Source organism: Schistocerca piceifrons, chromosome 1, assembly GCF_021461385.2.
Source record: "Schistocerca piceifrons isolate TAMUIC-IGC-003096 chromosome 1, iqSchPice1.1, whole genome shotgun sequence".
In the NCBI taxonomy this organism is placed as follows: domain Eukaryota; kingdom Metazoa; phylum Arthropoda; class Insecta; order Orthoptera; family Acrididae; genus Schistocerca; species Schistocerca piceifrons.
Window position 1 is genome coordinate 978,754,671 of NC_060138.1, and position 15,370 is coordinate 978,770,040.

At 42.6% G+C, this 15,370-nt stretch overlaps 1 long non-coding RNA gene across 1 annotated transcript in view; it reads right to left on the reverse strand.

Moving 5' to 3' along the window:
• Positions 1-726: 726 nt before the first annotated feature.
• The window catches only part of LOC124795008, a 62,958-nt gene continuing 48,314 nt past the window's right edge, over positions 727-15,370 (reverse strand). Inside the window, exon 2 of the long non-coding RNA XR_007016636.1 lies at positions 727-946. This is a non-coding gene — a long non-coding RNA (uncharacterized LOC124795008). The remainder of the gene's footprint in view (positions 947-15,370) is intronic.

Consider the following 15,370-nt stretch of genomic DNA (forward strand, 5'->3'; position numbering starts at 1 on the left):
ATAAATGACAAAAATCTCCGTAAAAGTGACACCCCTTGATTGGGAAAGTGAACAAAACACTTATAATTGTCGTGAAGGTGCACATTAGAATGGATTTCTTGATCAGGACGTGTATGTTCGATAAAGCTGCCTTGTAAAAAGATGTCGAATTTCTTACCTTTAACTTCATTAATATAAAATACGAACTGTGTAACGTACTGTCAATAATAATTACAATTGCGAAGTCAAATTTTCTATGTCTGAAAGTGACACAATACTGCGCAATTTACCACTTAGGCACCAAATCTCAAGAGTGAATCACAGAATTCTAATGACAACTGTCATCCATTGTGATAAAACCTGATCCATTTCTTGGACGTTTCGAGTGGTGTACTTTCATCTCCAGCAGAGATTTTGTTTGCAGTGATTACTATTAACATGTCCTTCAAGGTAATGATAAGGCTGTCATCTGTCATCTCAAGCCATCCGCTACCAGCTCTTTAGTTGTATAACACGTTACGACATACACTCAGAGCTCTATCGTTTCATTTTATGATAAGATAACAAGACGATGGCCCAGGAATACTGGATCTGTTGGATAATTCTAGTGGCGCAAAAGCAACATTGAGCCACTTTTGCTTGTGCTGTAATCAAGACTATCGTACCGTCATACAATACTCTCTGTATTTCATGTAGGCGGGTAATAGAAAGGGTAAGAACGAAAAGGCTATATTAAGGCTGTACAAATGTCGTTCAAGAGTATTTATTTCTCATGGATAAGGGGTCCACAAGTACATCAGTATATTGTCGGCGACAGCGCACTGCATAAAAATCAGCGCATGGCACGGCGTCCGTGGTGGCGTCGGATGTGCTGGAGCGTCGGAGGCAGCGTAGGTGGACAGTGACGTGCTTTTAGCCCCGGACTCCACGCACACTCGTTCCGTCTCGGACACGACGCTTACGCGTTCTGCAAAGACAAAAAAAGTGTCGTGTCAGTCGTGATGTAAGCCTTGATAACCACAAAATATCATTTCGTCGGTGTTCGTGTTAAAAGATATTCACTGTTCCAGGCTATGAAACATATAGGGTTTTCACATCACAGTGCAGCAGAGTGCAAACGCGAAGCGAAGACACCGCTCATTGTCTAACAGTTGGCGTCGTCCGATCGCAAGGATGTTTTGTTTTGTTTAAGTGCCATACCAAGATGGCAAAAACTGACTCTTGTACCAAATTAACACGTAGGTTAGTAAAATGGAATAGCCGAGCATCCACTACACTTCTGAGAGACAATAAACAGTTGACTGTGATGAATAACGCTGGAGTTTTTCCTACGCGGTTACAGGAAACTGATGTATGTAGCTCCAGAAACTGGTTAATTGTGTCCCAGCTTCCAGTCTCATTATACAATGGACAGCAGTGATATTTCAGCAAGTATGTGAAAGTTTTATATGACGTTTATGACATTTCAACGCATGCTGCGAGAATCGTCACCCGGAACAGCTGCTATGATCTTACGGTGCTTTTATAGAGTGTAAGCTGTTCATCTCAATAAAAAAAATTCATTTTCGATAGTTACTTTCAAAGTACTTTACCATTTGCATATTTTTGAGCCTAATAGTTAGAGAACCTTGTGTGTTTCTCTAGTGCCTGCTCGTCAGCAAGGACATTAGAGGTAGAAATCGGGGATCCGCAGAGTTGGGAACAGCAGCAGTCTTTTTATATAATCGTCGTGGTGTTTTTCTACATTTATCTAGAACGTCTACAGATATGCAGACGAAGACTGGTAGTCAGAGGCTAGGACATTTGGTATCTCCAACTTCTGCTGTTTCTTTATTGACCAGATTTAAGCACGGAATAATTATGGCCAAGTCCGAGCAATTTACATGTTAATATGCAAGAAAAATCAGCTATAACGTACTAGGCTCTGGATCTTGCCGACAGACTCAAATCGTGTGCTTGACCGAGACTCGAACTGCAACCCTTTCGACAACCTATACTGAAACGTCTTAGCTATCCAGACACGTTCCTAAATCTGACTCAAAGCGAAGCTGCCTGTCATTAAATCTCCAAATCTGATTCCGTAGTATTATGTCATTTTCACTTAATAATACGCCGAGACAGGCCGTACTCCATCATTGCAATCTAACCCCAGTCTCAGGTTAAAAATTCGATTTAGAAGGACATATAAATTAATAAAGCGATACTCACTTCTACTCGTACACAGGGACATTTATTTCTTTGTGTTGTTGAACTTAGCTTACAAAAATCCTTAATACTGTCAATCACCTTCATAGCATTTTTATGACTAGTATCGCTGAAGTCCAGATATAGAGAACAATCAACGAAACACAAATGGGAGTAATATAGGGTGTTTAAAAATGTGACACATATTCTTACAGGTAGCGGTATTGGTCAAAACTGGAAGAAAATTTCCAATTATTAAACGTGCAGAAACTAATACGGGGCTCTCATCTCGTATGTAGAAGCAGACCCACAGACAGTGCCGTGTGTGGTTGCCACACATCTTGAAACATCATTCAACCTTCTTCACAGTGAGTCTTCCAAATACAAAGGTTCCATTCGAACTGCGTGATACGCATTGGCCACAGGCTCCTTAATGTCTGCACATTGTCGGTGGGTTGGGCATACAATAGAGCTTCTAAATGTCCCCAAACCTAGAAATTCGACAGATTCATATCCGGTGAACGAGAAGGCCATGCTACCGGACCGGACCTCCTCGACTACATCACCACCCGTGAAACGTTGCAGTGAGGTACCGTCGCAAGGACTGTATAAAATGCACCGTAGAGCATAAAGCACAGTCGTTGTCTTTCTGCGAGGGTAACGTTCTCCAATAGCGCAGAGATCGATGATACACAGCACCTGTTAATCTCTTTGGTAAAGTGTATGTCCCTATAAATCTGTCAGATACAATTTCTGCCCATTTATTGATACTATAGTGATCCTGATACCTTACCCCTATGATTCCTCGAAGATTTGCATCTGCCTACACGTACTTATTGAGATAGTTCATTATGTCATTTCTTCTGCCTCTTACCTACCGAATACTACACAATACGCGTCACAAGTAAGATGGCCCATATCTCAACAAATACTTGTTTCCATGCATATAATTATAGGACTTTTCTTCTAGTTTTAACCCATTATACCTCATGTAGGAATGTGTTACCCATTTTTTTAAAACCCAAGACGGTATTGGAGTGTCAAAGGTAAGCTCGTGGTCAGGTAGGATTTTCGCTTTGAGCACCAATGACGAAAACAAAATAAAATTTCGGTAGAGGAATAAAAGTGCAAGGGAAATAGATATCTACACCTAACATCTATCTACACTTAAGTTCCTGGAGGACTAAGTCTTTTAGAACGGGTGTAAGGAAGCCTCGGATGACTAGCTGAGAGGCCTGTACAGCACATTTGACAGGGAAGATTGCTTAAGGACGAACTTCGAAAAGACGAAGTGACTTATACCCTTATAGGAGAGGGAAGATTTCTTCATGAACGATAGCAGATACTGAAATGGGTACGAGTTACCTGTAAATGTTTCAATATAGTGTTAAATTTTATCGAACAGATAAAATACGATATGAAATCGTGCTAAAAAGTAAAGTCAAAGAAGACCATTGTCAGTAAAAGGAAGGAAAGGAAGAAAGATTTTGGTGTAACGTCCCGTCGACTCTGGGGTTGTTAAAGACAAGGCACAAACTCTGAGTGAAGTCGATCGAACCCTTTTAAAGAAACCAACCCAGAATTCGGCTGACGCGATTTAGGGAAAACAAGGTCGCGGATTTGAATGGTCCTCCTCCAGTGTCCAATATCACTACCTTCTGTGGTTGGAGCTCACGAGGAATAATGGGCTGCCATTCACACACCTCACTGAAAGTGTCCCCAGTAAAGCCTTTGCAAAGGCGAAGGCTGCATACTCCCCATATTAATGTCCACTAGTGAGTATCCGCATACTTTTGACCAGATAGTGTATACGTGTACAATGCTGGAGACAAACAACCTGGCGTGGCCATACCTTAGCAGCAGCGCCTCCCAGTTTGTTGAGCGACTCCTGGAGAGAGGCAGGCATCTTCTCCCCGAAGGTGAGCACCTTGCCCGTCTTGACGAGCTTGGGCGAGTCGCCCACCTTGGAGCCCGCCCTCCAGTAGACGGTCTGCACGGCGGCGCGGCCGGCGATGTAGCGGCAAGCGGTTCCCACGAGCATTCTGGCGGCGTGAGCAGCTGAGCGTCAGTCGGGCTGCGGGTCTCAGCTAGTGTGCTCTGCGTGGCGTCCGCCGCCCATATATAGCGCTCGCTTACTCCTTATCGATGCACGAGGGCCAGCCGGTAGGTGGAATTACCCAAGTGGCCGCGATAGCGCACAGCGCACTCCTGCCTTTGTGCTGCGACAAGGTGTTTCCTCGCCCGTGTCGCACGTTGCGAAATGAAAGCGTAGCGGCAAATACCCAGTGGGAACAGTTGCACATCTGACACAGCAGCTTCTCTGTGTTTCACCGTACCCCTTGGTTGCTTCACAGTCACAAAGGATCTACAAGAGACTTAATTTAGTTCTGCTGAGTGTCAGATACAGCAAAGGACTTGGAAGGGCGGTTGAACGGAATGGACAGTGTCTTGAAGGGAGGATATAAGATGAACATCAACAAAAGCAAAACGAGAATAATGGAATGTAGTCGAATTAAGTCGGGTGATGCTGAGGGAATTAGATTAGGAAATGAGACACTTAAAGTAGTAAAGGAGTTTTGCTATTTGGGGACCAAAATAACTGATCATGGTCGAAGTAGAGAGGATAGAAAATGTAGACTGGCAATGGCAAGGAAAGCGTTTGTGAAGAAGAGAAATTTGTTAACATCGAGTATAGATTTAAGTGTCAGGAAGTCGCTTCTGAAACTAGTGTAGCCATGTATGGAAGTGAAACATGGACGATAAATAGTTTGGACAAAAAGAGGCTTTCGAAATGTGGTGCTACAGAGGAATGCTGAAGATTAGATGGATGGATCATATAACTAATGAGGAGGTATTGAACAGCATTGGGGAGAAGAGAAGTTTGTGGCACAACTTGACTAGAAGAAGCGATCGGTTCGTAGGACATATCCTGAGGCATCAAGCGATCACAAATTTAGTATTGGAGGGCAGCATGGAGGGTAAATATCGTAGAGGGAGAAAAAAATGGTTCAAATGGCTCTGAGCACTATGGGACTTAACTGCTGTGGTCATCAGTCCCCTAGAACTTAGAACTACTTAAACCTAAGTAACCTAAGGACATCACACACATCCATACCCGAAGCAGGATTCGAACCTGCGACCGTAGCGGTCTCGCGGTTCCAGACTGTAGCGCCTAGAACCGCTCGGCCACATCGGCCGGCGTAGAGGGAGACCCAGAGATGAATACACTAAGCAGATCCAGAAGGATGTAGGTTGCAGTAAGTACTGGGAGATGAAGAAGCTTGCACAGGATAGAGTAGCATGGAGAGCTGCATCAAACCAGTCTCAGGACTGAAGACCACAACAACAACAACGATCCACGTCTGTATGAATGTTCTGCAGTTGACACTTAAATGCTTGGAAGGGAGAGCATCAGACCACTTTCAGACTATTTCTCTACCGTTCCAGTCTCGAATAGCACGTACGAAATATCTGAACATTTCTGTGTGAGCTCCGATTTATCTTGTTATTACAATGGTCACTTCCTCCTAAGTCGGTGGAACTCAACAAAATGTTTTCGCATTCCGAGGAAAAAGTTGATAATAGAAATTTCGTGAAAATATTTTCCCGAAACGAAAAACGCCTTTGTTTTAATGAGTACTATCCCGCATATTGCATTCTGACCCTCTCTCCCCTTTTTTATGATAATACAAAACGAGGCGCCCTTCTCGGACTTTTTTCGTTACTCTCCGACAATCCCCTCTAGTGAGAATTCCATACCGCACAGCAACAATCCAGAAGAGGACGGACAAGCGTAGTGCCGGCATTGCTGATATCCTTGCTTATGTCCATAACTTTGTGTTTAAGACGAAAATAAAATTACCCCATTTCATTTTAAAATTTAGCCTCTTTGGGCAGAAAGAGTGTAAAAGAATAGGATGAAAAGATTTTCGTCATAAATTGGTAGATGACGATACCTTCACTCCCCAGGCCTGTTCACCATAGAAATGGGATTTTCTCTGTGACCTTCCGGACACTACAGTACCGGTTAATCTATGGGAGGACTGTCGCTAGAAGAATGTACGCATCTTTCTATATTCACATTCGACACGAATTTGCAGAAAAATACGGATTCTTAATAGATGAACCATCACATTCTTGATTGCAGATTGCTCTTCTTGAGAGTATACTCATACAGGTAGCGGCGGCAGTGTCCACATTGTGGTTCATACGTGATAACTTTGTAAGGAACCACTGGAATGAAAGATGATTATATGGACAGAATATTTTCGTCGTAACCAGTATTAAATCAGAGATAGTCACTGATCAAGTCTTGGTGTGCTATCTATGCTTTAACTTTTTTGTACTGATATTTTCACAACACAGTCAAGTGAGAATTTCATAATGCCGTAACCTGTTCCGATCGGCCAGTGTTCATCTTCAATTTAGAATAATTTTAAGGAATACACGTTCCCGTGGTACCCTTTCCCCTAGTTTACCTACCCTCAGCACACAGAACACTTCTGGGACACCATCGAGAGCCTTGGCCACGTCTTTAACCAGTCTTCTTGAGCTTTCTGTGGAAATTCACTAACCGCGTATCAGGACGACTCTCCAACGCTTTCGGAGTCTTATAGGGTTTCGCAAAGATTTAATCGTACCCTCTGGTGTATGCGTATAAAAACGAGTAATTTAACAGTGGGTCATTAAAGATTGACAGTCTCCCATCATTTGGATGGCGTTACAATTGTCAGAACTGCTTAAACTGGATGGTTACAAAATGAAATATCCAAAATTCCATTGGGTAGCAGGCGCACGCAGTGTACATGAGCATTGGGAGCTGCGGGTATGATCCAGTGATGAAAAATCAACAGATGACCGCAAAATCCACATGGTGAGAAGTGACTTTGTCTGACCTACAAAGGCCAGGCTACCAAATAGCCCATTTGACAATTCTAACGTTTGGAGACCGTGTATCTTTAATGACTCGGTGTTAAATTACTTTTATGTATGCATTAAATCCGAAATCGGTACTGCATGATCCTGTAAAAGGAATTATTAAAAGCTAATGCGGCCACCAGATTCTGCAAGGGTTCAGTTTTTACCGCTTATGGTAAGGAACCACAAAAACCCTTCTCGTTTTATGTACTTTACAAATAAATACACACAAAACATATAAATAAATATGATTAATGCGTATTGGAAGCTTGTGATCCCTAGTAAAACAAAAGTTGAAATCTGTTCTTTTTTACTCATTTTATATCTATAGAGAATACTGACTGTGGCCTGTTAAGAATATTAGAGATAAAATATTTCTAAGGCAATTTACGTATGGCCGCAAGCAGTCACTATCTGAAGTGATACTTTGCGTTCAGCTCTGCCTTATTTTCGTTGCTGCTTCCCATGGTACTTAAGGAAATGCCACCACTGAATTTCGTTGTTCGTCTGTGAGCTTTATATTTCTGTTTACAAAGCTTTCATCATATCTTTAAATTGTACTGAAGTTATTTTGCTGCACGGCTTCATTTCTAAGAGATCGAGTACTTTAGTGTCCAGCTGTATGCTTTCTTCATATTTTGTAGGTGTAGACAGGTGAATTTATCATAGTGGAATTTAAGAAACTGAAATGCTTCAGCCTGCTGTTTCACAGACTACCTACTGAGACTTCAGCGTGAATTTCTTATCCACCCAGAGGGAGGCGATAATCGCAAACGAACTACAGAAGAAATTTAGACATAGCAGTACGGTAGCGTAGAACTGAAATCCACTGTTGTGAACTTTAGCGATGACGAGCGTCAGATTTTTTGTGCACATTGTACTTTTTCTTTTTCCAAATAAAAATGGATAAGAAAATGTCATTCAGAACCAATGTAATCGTTGATTCCATCTTGCTTGCGGTCAGCAGACGTATAATCTGCCTCTGGGTTCAGGAAAGTATTCATCTCAAGGGTGATGGTCCGAATTCATCCATTACAAACGTGAGAACCCTTCCATTCGCTAGCTGTTTACTTCATGAGTCATTTTATTAATATTAAGTTCATTATCGATATCATCACTTGTGATTTTATCTCGTAAAGCCACACCCCTGGTCAGCTGCAAAATCTGATTTATATTCCTTTCGTTCTTCTCTTATTATGATGGTTTAATATTTACGTCTCGCTTCCATGAAACAGGATAGGTCCTTTTCTTTTTCTGTTGTCATGCGTTACATCTTGCTCCGCCTTTTCTAGATATATTTGGTCTTCCAATGCATCTTTTAGCATGTGGTATATAGTACCAAAAATGTAGTGTTAATCTTAACTCTTTCATTCGCAGCAGATGGACATCCATTTTTGAGTATTTTCTTCATCCTTTTGGTTTATATCAAATATTATCAATATCTTCCTAACATCTATAATTCATTTATCGTCTAACTTTCTGTATCCTGCTATGTTCCTGAGAAGTTTCATCTCGTTGGCCTACAATACTATTTTATCATTTACTCATTACTCAAATTTCACTTCCTTACAGCAATGTTGAGACCCGCACAACTTCATAAGATTTAATTTAAATTACTGTTCTTATTTTATTTTGGAGAGATCTTCTAATGGTACCCTTTAGGTTGCTCAACTTCTCAGTTTTGTCTTTTTGAACTAGATCTCCTCTGTACATTAGCATGGTCCAAAAAATTTACATCCATCTATTTGCTCTATGAGCGTGTATTCTATTGCTGTTTTTGTTCTTTTTGGGTTTTTCCATAGAAAGCCATGAATTTCCTGTTTTCTATTGAAATTGACATGGTACGTATCTGACAAAAAGGTTTAACACTGATTCTGTACATTCTGATTTTAAGTTCGCATACAGGTATATTTCCCAATAGTACCTGTTAATGCTTCCATTGTTTGTTTAATTTTTTCAGCCTAATGTGTAGATATATTAACAGATACTGTATATTGCCATCCAAGGTTTAAATGAAGTTACCTATTGTATTATCTCCAAATTAACCGTATTTTCGTCCTCTGTAAATACACTCCTGGAAATTGAAATAAGAACACCGTGAATTCATTGTCCCAGGAAGGGGAAACTTTAATGACACATTCCTGGGGTCAGATACATCACATGATCACACTGACAGAACCACAGGCACATAGACACAGGCAACAGAGCATGCACGATGTCGGCACTAGTACAGTGTATATCCACCTTTCGCAGCAATGCAGGCTGCTATTCTCCCATGGAGACGATCGTAGAGATGCTGGATGTAGTCCTGTGGAACGGCTTGCCATGCCATTTCCACCTGGCGCCTCAGTTGGACCAGCGTTCGTGCTGGACGTGCAGACCGCGTGAGACGACGCTGCATCCAGTCCCAAACATGCTCAATGGGGGACAGATCCGGAGATCTTGCTGGCCAGGGTAGTTGACTTATACCTTCTAGAGCACGTTGGGTGGCACGGGGTACATGCGGACGTGCATTGTCCTGTTGGAACAGCAAGTTCCCTCGCCGGTCTAGGAATGGTAGAACGATGGGTTCGATGACGGTTTGGATGTACCGTGCACTATTCAGTGTCCCCTCGACGATCACCAGTGGTGTACGGCCAGTGTAGGAGATCGCTTCCCACACCATGATGCCGGGTGTTGGCCCTGCGTGCCTCGGTCGTATGCAGTCCTGATTGTGGCGCTCACCTGCACGGCGCCAAACACGCATACGACCATCATTGGCACCAAGGCAGAAGCGACTCTCATCGCTGAAGACGACACGTCTCCATTCGTCCCTCCATTCACGCCTGTCGCGACACCACTGGAGGCGGGCTGCACGATGTTGGGGCGTGAGCGGAAGACGGCCTAACGGTGTGCGGGACCGTAGCCCAGCTTCATGGAGACGGTTGCGAATGGTCCTCGCCGATACCCCAGGAGCACCAGTGTCCCTAATTTGCTGGGAAGTGGCGGTGCGGTCCCCTACGGCACTGCGTAGGATCCTACGGTCTTGGCGTGCATCCGTGCGTCGCTGCGGTCCGGTCCCAGGTCGACGGGCACGTGCACCTTCCGCCGACCACTGGCGACAACATCGATGTACTGTGGAGACCGCACGCCCCACGTGTTGAGCAATTCGGCGGTACGTCCACCCGGCCTCCCGCATGCCCACTATACGCCCTCGCTCAAAGTCCGTCAACTGCACATACGGTTCACGTCCACGCTGTCGCGGCATGCTACCAGTGTTAAAGACTGCGATGGAGCTCCGTATGCCACGGCAAACTGGCTGACACTGACGGCGGCGGTGCACAAATGCTGCGCAGCTAGCGCCATTCGACGGCCAACACAGCGGTTCCTGGTGTGTCCGCTGTGCCGTGCGTGTGATCATTGCTTGTACAGCCCTCTCGCAGTGTCCGGAGCAAGTATGGTGGGTCTGACACACCGGTGTCAATGTGTTCTTTTTTCCATTTCCAGGAGTGTTTTTTGCTATTATTGCTATAATTTTCGCGTTGCTGGCCTATATTTTAATGTTATAAGAATCCTACCATGTTGTTACACTCCACTGCACTTTGTCTTCTGAATCCGTAATTACAGCTGGACAACAGTGAAGCTAAGTGCAGTAATACCATTTTGAATCTACTGAAGATTATCATTAAAATTTAATTTTTCCGCTAATAACTTTGTTAATAAGCGTGCTTTGCACCAATACCAATCAGCAGAAAGAATAAAAGTAGCAAATCAATTCCAATGTGGATCAAATAAAACATAAAAAACGAAGTATAGTTGAATCTATTGTTGACAGAAGAAGAAAAGAAGAAGAAAACGAAGAGTGGCAAGTTGAGTGAAAGATAATTCTTACAAATTCTTTACATTTTCTAAATTATACATCGTTATGAAAAACAAGAGAGTTTCGTATTAAGTATTGTTTAAACCATGATAGTATCACTAGTTTTAATGCGTCTTTTATCTTGGCACGTCATGTTGTTTACCTATAAAAGCCTTATCACTGCGTTGATTCTCGTATCACCCCTGGGAAAAACTGCGTTCCACGTGAGGTAGCGCCAGCTCGTACTTCTTATCGTTTACATTTTTCAAGGGCATTTTATGTATTGTTATTAGTCATCGGATTTTCTCCTCGTATCTTGTGACAACTGTAAAGAGAGATAAAAAACTAAATGTTTTTGCTTATTGAACTTTCAAGTTCTCCTCTCCAGTGAGCAGCTGGGAATGAAAATTCTCGAGTCGATTTTTGTGGTTCTTTACGGTATTTCGCTTGAGTTGAAGGGAACAAATCTTCCAGAAAATTGGCACTATAAAAATGACTTCGCTGTAGTTTTTGAGCGAATAATGTATAATTTAGGTAAGACACAATGTTAGAATAGATATTCCAAATATTTCGATGCCTCCACTAAACCAGGATAGATAAGGACGGATTTACAGGGCTCCTGACGGATTTTCAGTTTGTTCTGTAATTCACATTCCGCATACTTAAATTTTGTTACATTTGTCACATCCGTTATTGATACTAAGTATTGCTTGCGTAAGTCATTGTAGATTACACTGAGATAATGAAAGTCGTCGGATAGCGATATGCACATATATAAATGGCGGTATTATAGCTTACACGTGGTATGAAAGGGCAGTGCATTGACGGAGCTCTCATTTGCACTCAGGTGATTCATGTGAAAACATTTCCGACGTGCTTATGACCGCACGACGTGAATTAACAGACTTTGAACGTGGTATGGTAGTTGGAGCTGGACGCATGGGGCCGGCCACTGTGGCCGAGCGGTTGTAGGCAGTTCATTCCGAAACCACGCTGCTGCTACGGTCGCAGGTTCTAATGCTGCCTAGGGCATGGATGTGTGTTATGTCCTTAGATTAGTTAGGTTTAAGTAGGTCTAAGTCTAGGGGACTGGTGACCTCAGATGTCGAGTCCCATAGTGCTCAGAGCCATTTGAACCATTTTTGGAAGCATGGGATGTTTCATTCCGGAAATCATTAGGGAATTCAATATTCTGATATCCACAATGTAAAGAGAGTGCCGAAAATACCCAGTTTCAGGCATTACCTCGCAACATCGACAACTCAGTGAACGACGGACTCTACCCAACAGCCGAGAGCAGCGGAGTTTACTTAGAGTTTTCAGTGCTAATAGACAAGCGACAGTGAGTGAAATAACCACAGAAATCAATTGGGACGTATGATGAATGTATCAGTTAGGACAATGAAGGCAAATTTGGCGTTAATAGACAATAGCAGCAGACGACCGACGGGAGTACCTTTACTAACACCACATCTTCTGCAGAGCCTCTCATGGGCTCGTGACCATATCGGCTGAACCCTAGACGCTTTGGAAACCATAGACTGGTCAGTGAGTCCCGATTTTAGTCGGTAAGAGCTGATGGTAGTATTCGAGTGTCGCGGAGACCCCACGAAGACATGCACCCAGGTTGTCAACAAGGCGCTGTGCAAGGTGGTGGTGGTGGCTCCGTAATGATGTGGACTGTGTTTCAGTGGTATGAACCGATCATTGACTGGAAATGGTTGTGTTCTGCTACTTGGAAACCAACTGCAGCCATTCGTGGAATGCATGTACCCAAACAACGATAGAATTTTTACGAATGAAAATGCTCCATGTCACCAGGTCACAATTATTCGCAATTGGCTTGAAGAACATTCTCGACAGTTCGAGCGAATGATCTGGCGACCCATATCGGCCGACGTAAATCCCATCAAACATTTATGGGATATAATCGAGAGGTCAGTTCGTGCATAAGATCCTGCATCGGCGACACTTTCAAGATGATGGACGACTGTTGAGGCAGCATGGGTTAACATTTCTGCAGTGTACTTCCAAAGACTTGTTCAGTCTATGCCACGTTGAGTCGCTGCACAATAACGGTCAGGAGGATGTCCGACACGATATTAGGAGGTATACCATGACTTTTGTCGTCTCACTGTGTGTCTAGACGGACAAAACGCATGCCGACGTCATCAAGGAATAGAGTATAACCATGTTGTTTATAGAGGCCACGTAATGACTTCATCATGATTGTTGAGATGAAGTGGAGGGGGCGGCGGTGGGTTGGGGCAGTGGAGTCAGTTGAGCAAACCTCCTTCAGTACTCTATGTTTTTAAGTTCTGACTGAGCGATAACTTCATTACTTGCGTTGTGATACAATCAGAACGCATGCGAACGTATCGTTTGATTATCCACCCTGTAGCATGTTTTGATTTGTGGGAATGGTATCATGGAGAACGACAGAAATGTAACAGAGACAGTTCGTACATGCCGCGTGATGTAAATATCCAACCGAGGAAAGTATTTTGCGCAACATTTTTGAAAGTACACATTGGGCACATGGTAACACATTAATCTTTTCACGTCACTGCTTCATATCCACTTGTATCACGTCGTAACATTAGATATGATGCCCACAACACTAACTGTTTGCTATGTTAGTTACTTTTGGAGTCGTAGTTGAAACGAATACGGTTGCCCTTGGGTCTCTATTGTTGTTGTATAACGTATAGGCTGGGTACTGCGTCAGACAGAGCATAAGCATTGATTTTTTTGGGTGGGGGGGGGGGGGGGCGGGGAGGATGAATAGATGGTACTCTGTTTAAAGGAATTCCCAGGATTTACCTTAACATTTAGGGAAACAGCGACATTCGTAAATCTGGATGGCTGCACAGGAATCTGAACCATATTCTCTCGAATGCGAGTCCAGGGCCTTAAGACTAATTCACCACTCTTGTCGTCATATTAGAGACAACGGCCGAAAAATCAGCACAGAGTATGCTTGTAATTCTCTACTGACAACATATCTATAACAGTTTTGTTTCAACAGGCTAAATAGTCTTACGTGGTGTAGAAAATAATATTTCTATGAGAATGGGTTATCCTACTATGACATTCTAAACACTGCAGACCGCAAGTAGTGCTGCACTTACAGTATCTCCAATTCAAAGGACACACAGTTAGCTACAAGACTGCCATTGTAGTGATTCTTCGTACGAGTTTTGGAAGAAAAACAGACAACGTTTTGGAAGAAAGTGACATACTACGTTGGAGACTAAGTGAACGGCTTAAGTTCTTTTATTTTTTTATATTTTACCGCACAGTCACGTGAAAATTTCACAACACCATAATCAGTTTCGATCAGCCAGTTGCCATCTTCGACTATCAAAAGATAAATAGAGGAAACAAAGAATCATTGTAAAATCTATAAAATATCCCAAGTAAGTATCTACGTAGCAATAAAAATAATAAGCTCATAACTACAAGAACATGCTGCAAGCTGTTTAAGTCTCATTGTCAACAATTCTGAGGACTATAGTCGTTAGAGGACGACGTTTAGCAGTCACAGTGAAATCCTATCTTTGTCTATTGATAAATATCATATTTAGGAACGAAATATCCGCTTCGGCAGAATTTATAGTTACATTAATTAGAGTAATGCTGTATGATTTTTACGCCACGGGTAAAAAATCCATTCGGTCGGTTTCAGCACGATTGAGCTATCGAAACCCTCCAATAAATATAAATTGTTGCGTGGTGAATCCATATAAATTCTTGCTATCTGAAAACAGAATGTAACTTGAATCAACTGAGTTACACAGTTCATCAGTTCGTTATCTTTGCGTTGTTGTGTCTAAGAATTCGTTGGCGAAGTCCTTCACAGATCCCACGCTCAAATAAAAACACATCGACATCGGTTAAAAACCACAGTTTTACTGGTGTCGTTTTGAGCATTGTGTCCCATGATAACCCATTTGATGTGTAGTAATAGTCAGGATACGGCCTATATGATATCAGGTATACACTCCGGAAATGTCCGATTACATCTGCAAGCTGAACATCGTGTCCGTGAAAAGCCTTACATGTGCCCTAAGTGAGAGATATTAAATTCCTGCTAAACACAGATTGCATGCTCATATTCTGCGCCTGTTACAGTATCACCTGTAAGTTTACTGGAGAAGCAGATGTATCAAAGAGTGTGGTTCATAGAGCCTCTCCACCGAATCCAGATACTCGTAGAAGTGATCCTTTCCTTTGTAACGAGGCGAGACTTAGCATCATCGGGACGTGCAGCTTATGAGAGAGCTAGATCTACTCAATCACAGAACTGGCACTGACGTAGCGTCTGAAAAAACGGATCGAATTTTATGAAATATTTGACAGACGAGTAACAGTTAAATAAACACAACATTGAAGAGCATTATAATGTAGTTGTTAACACACAGACCATTATTTAACTGCAGGAAAACAAAA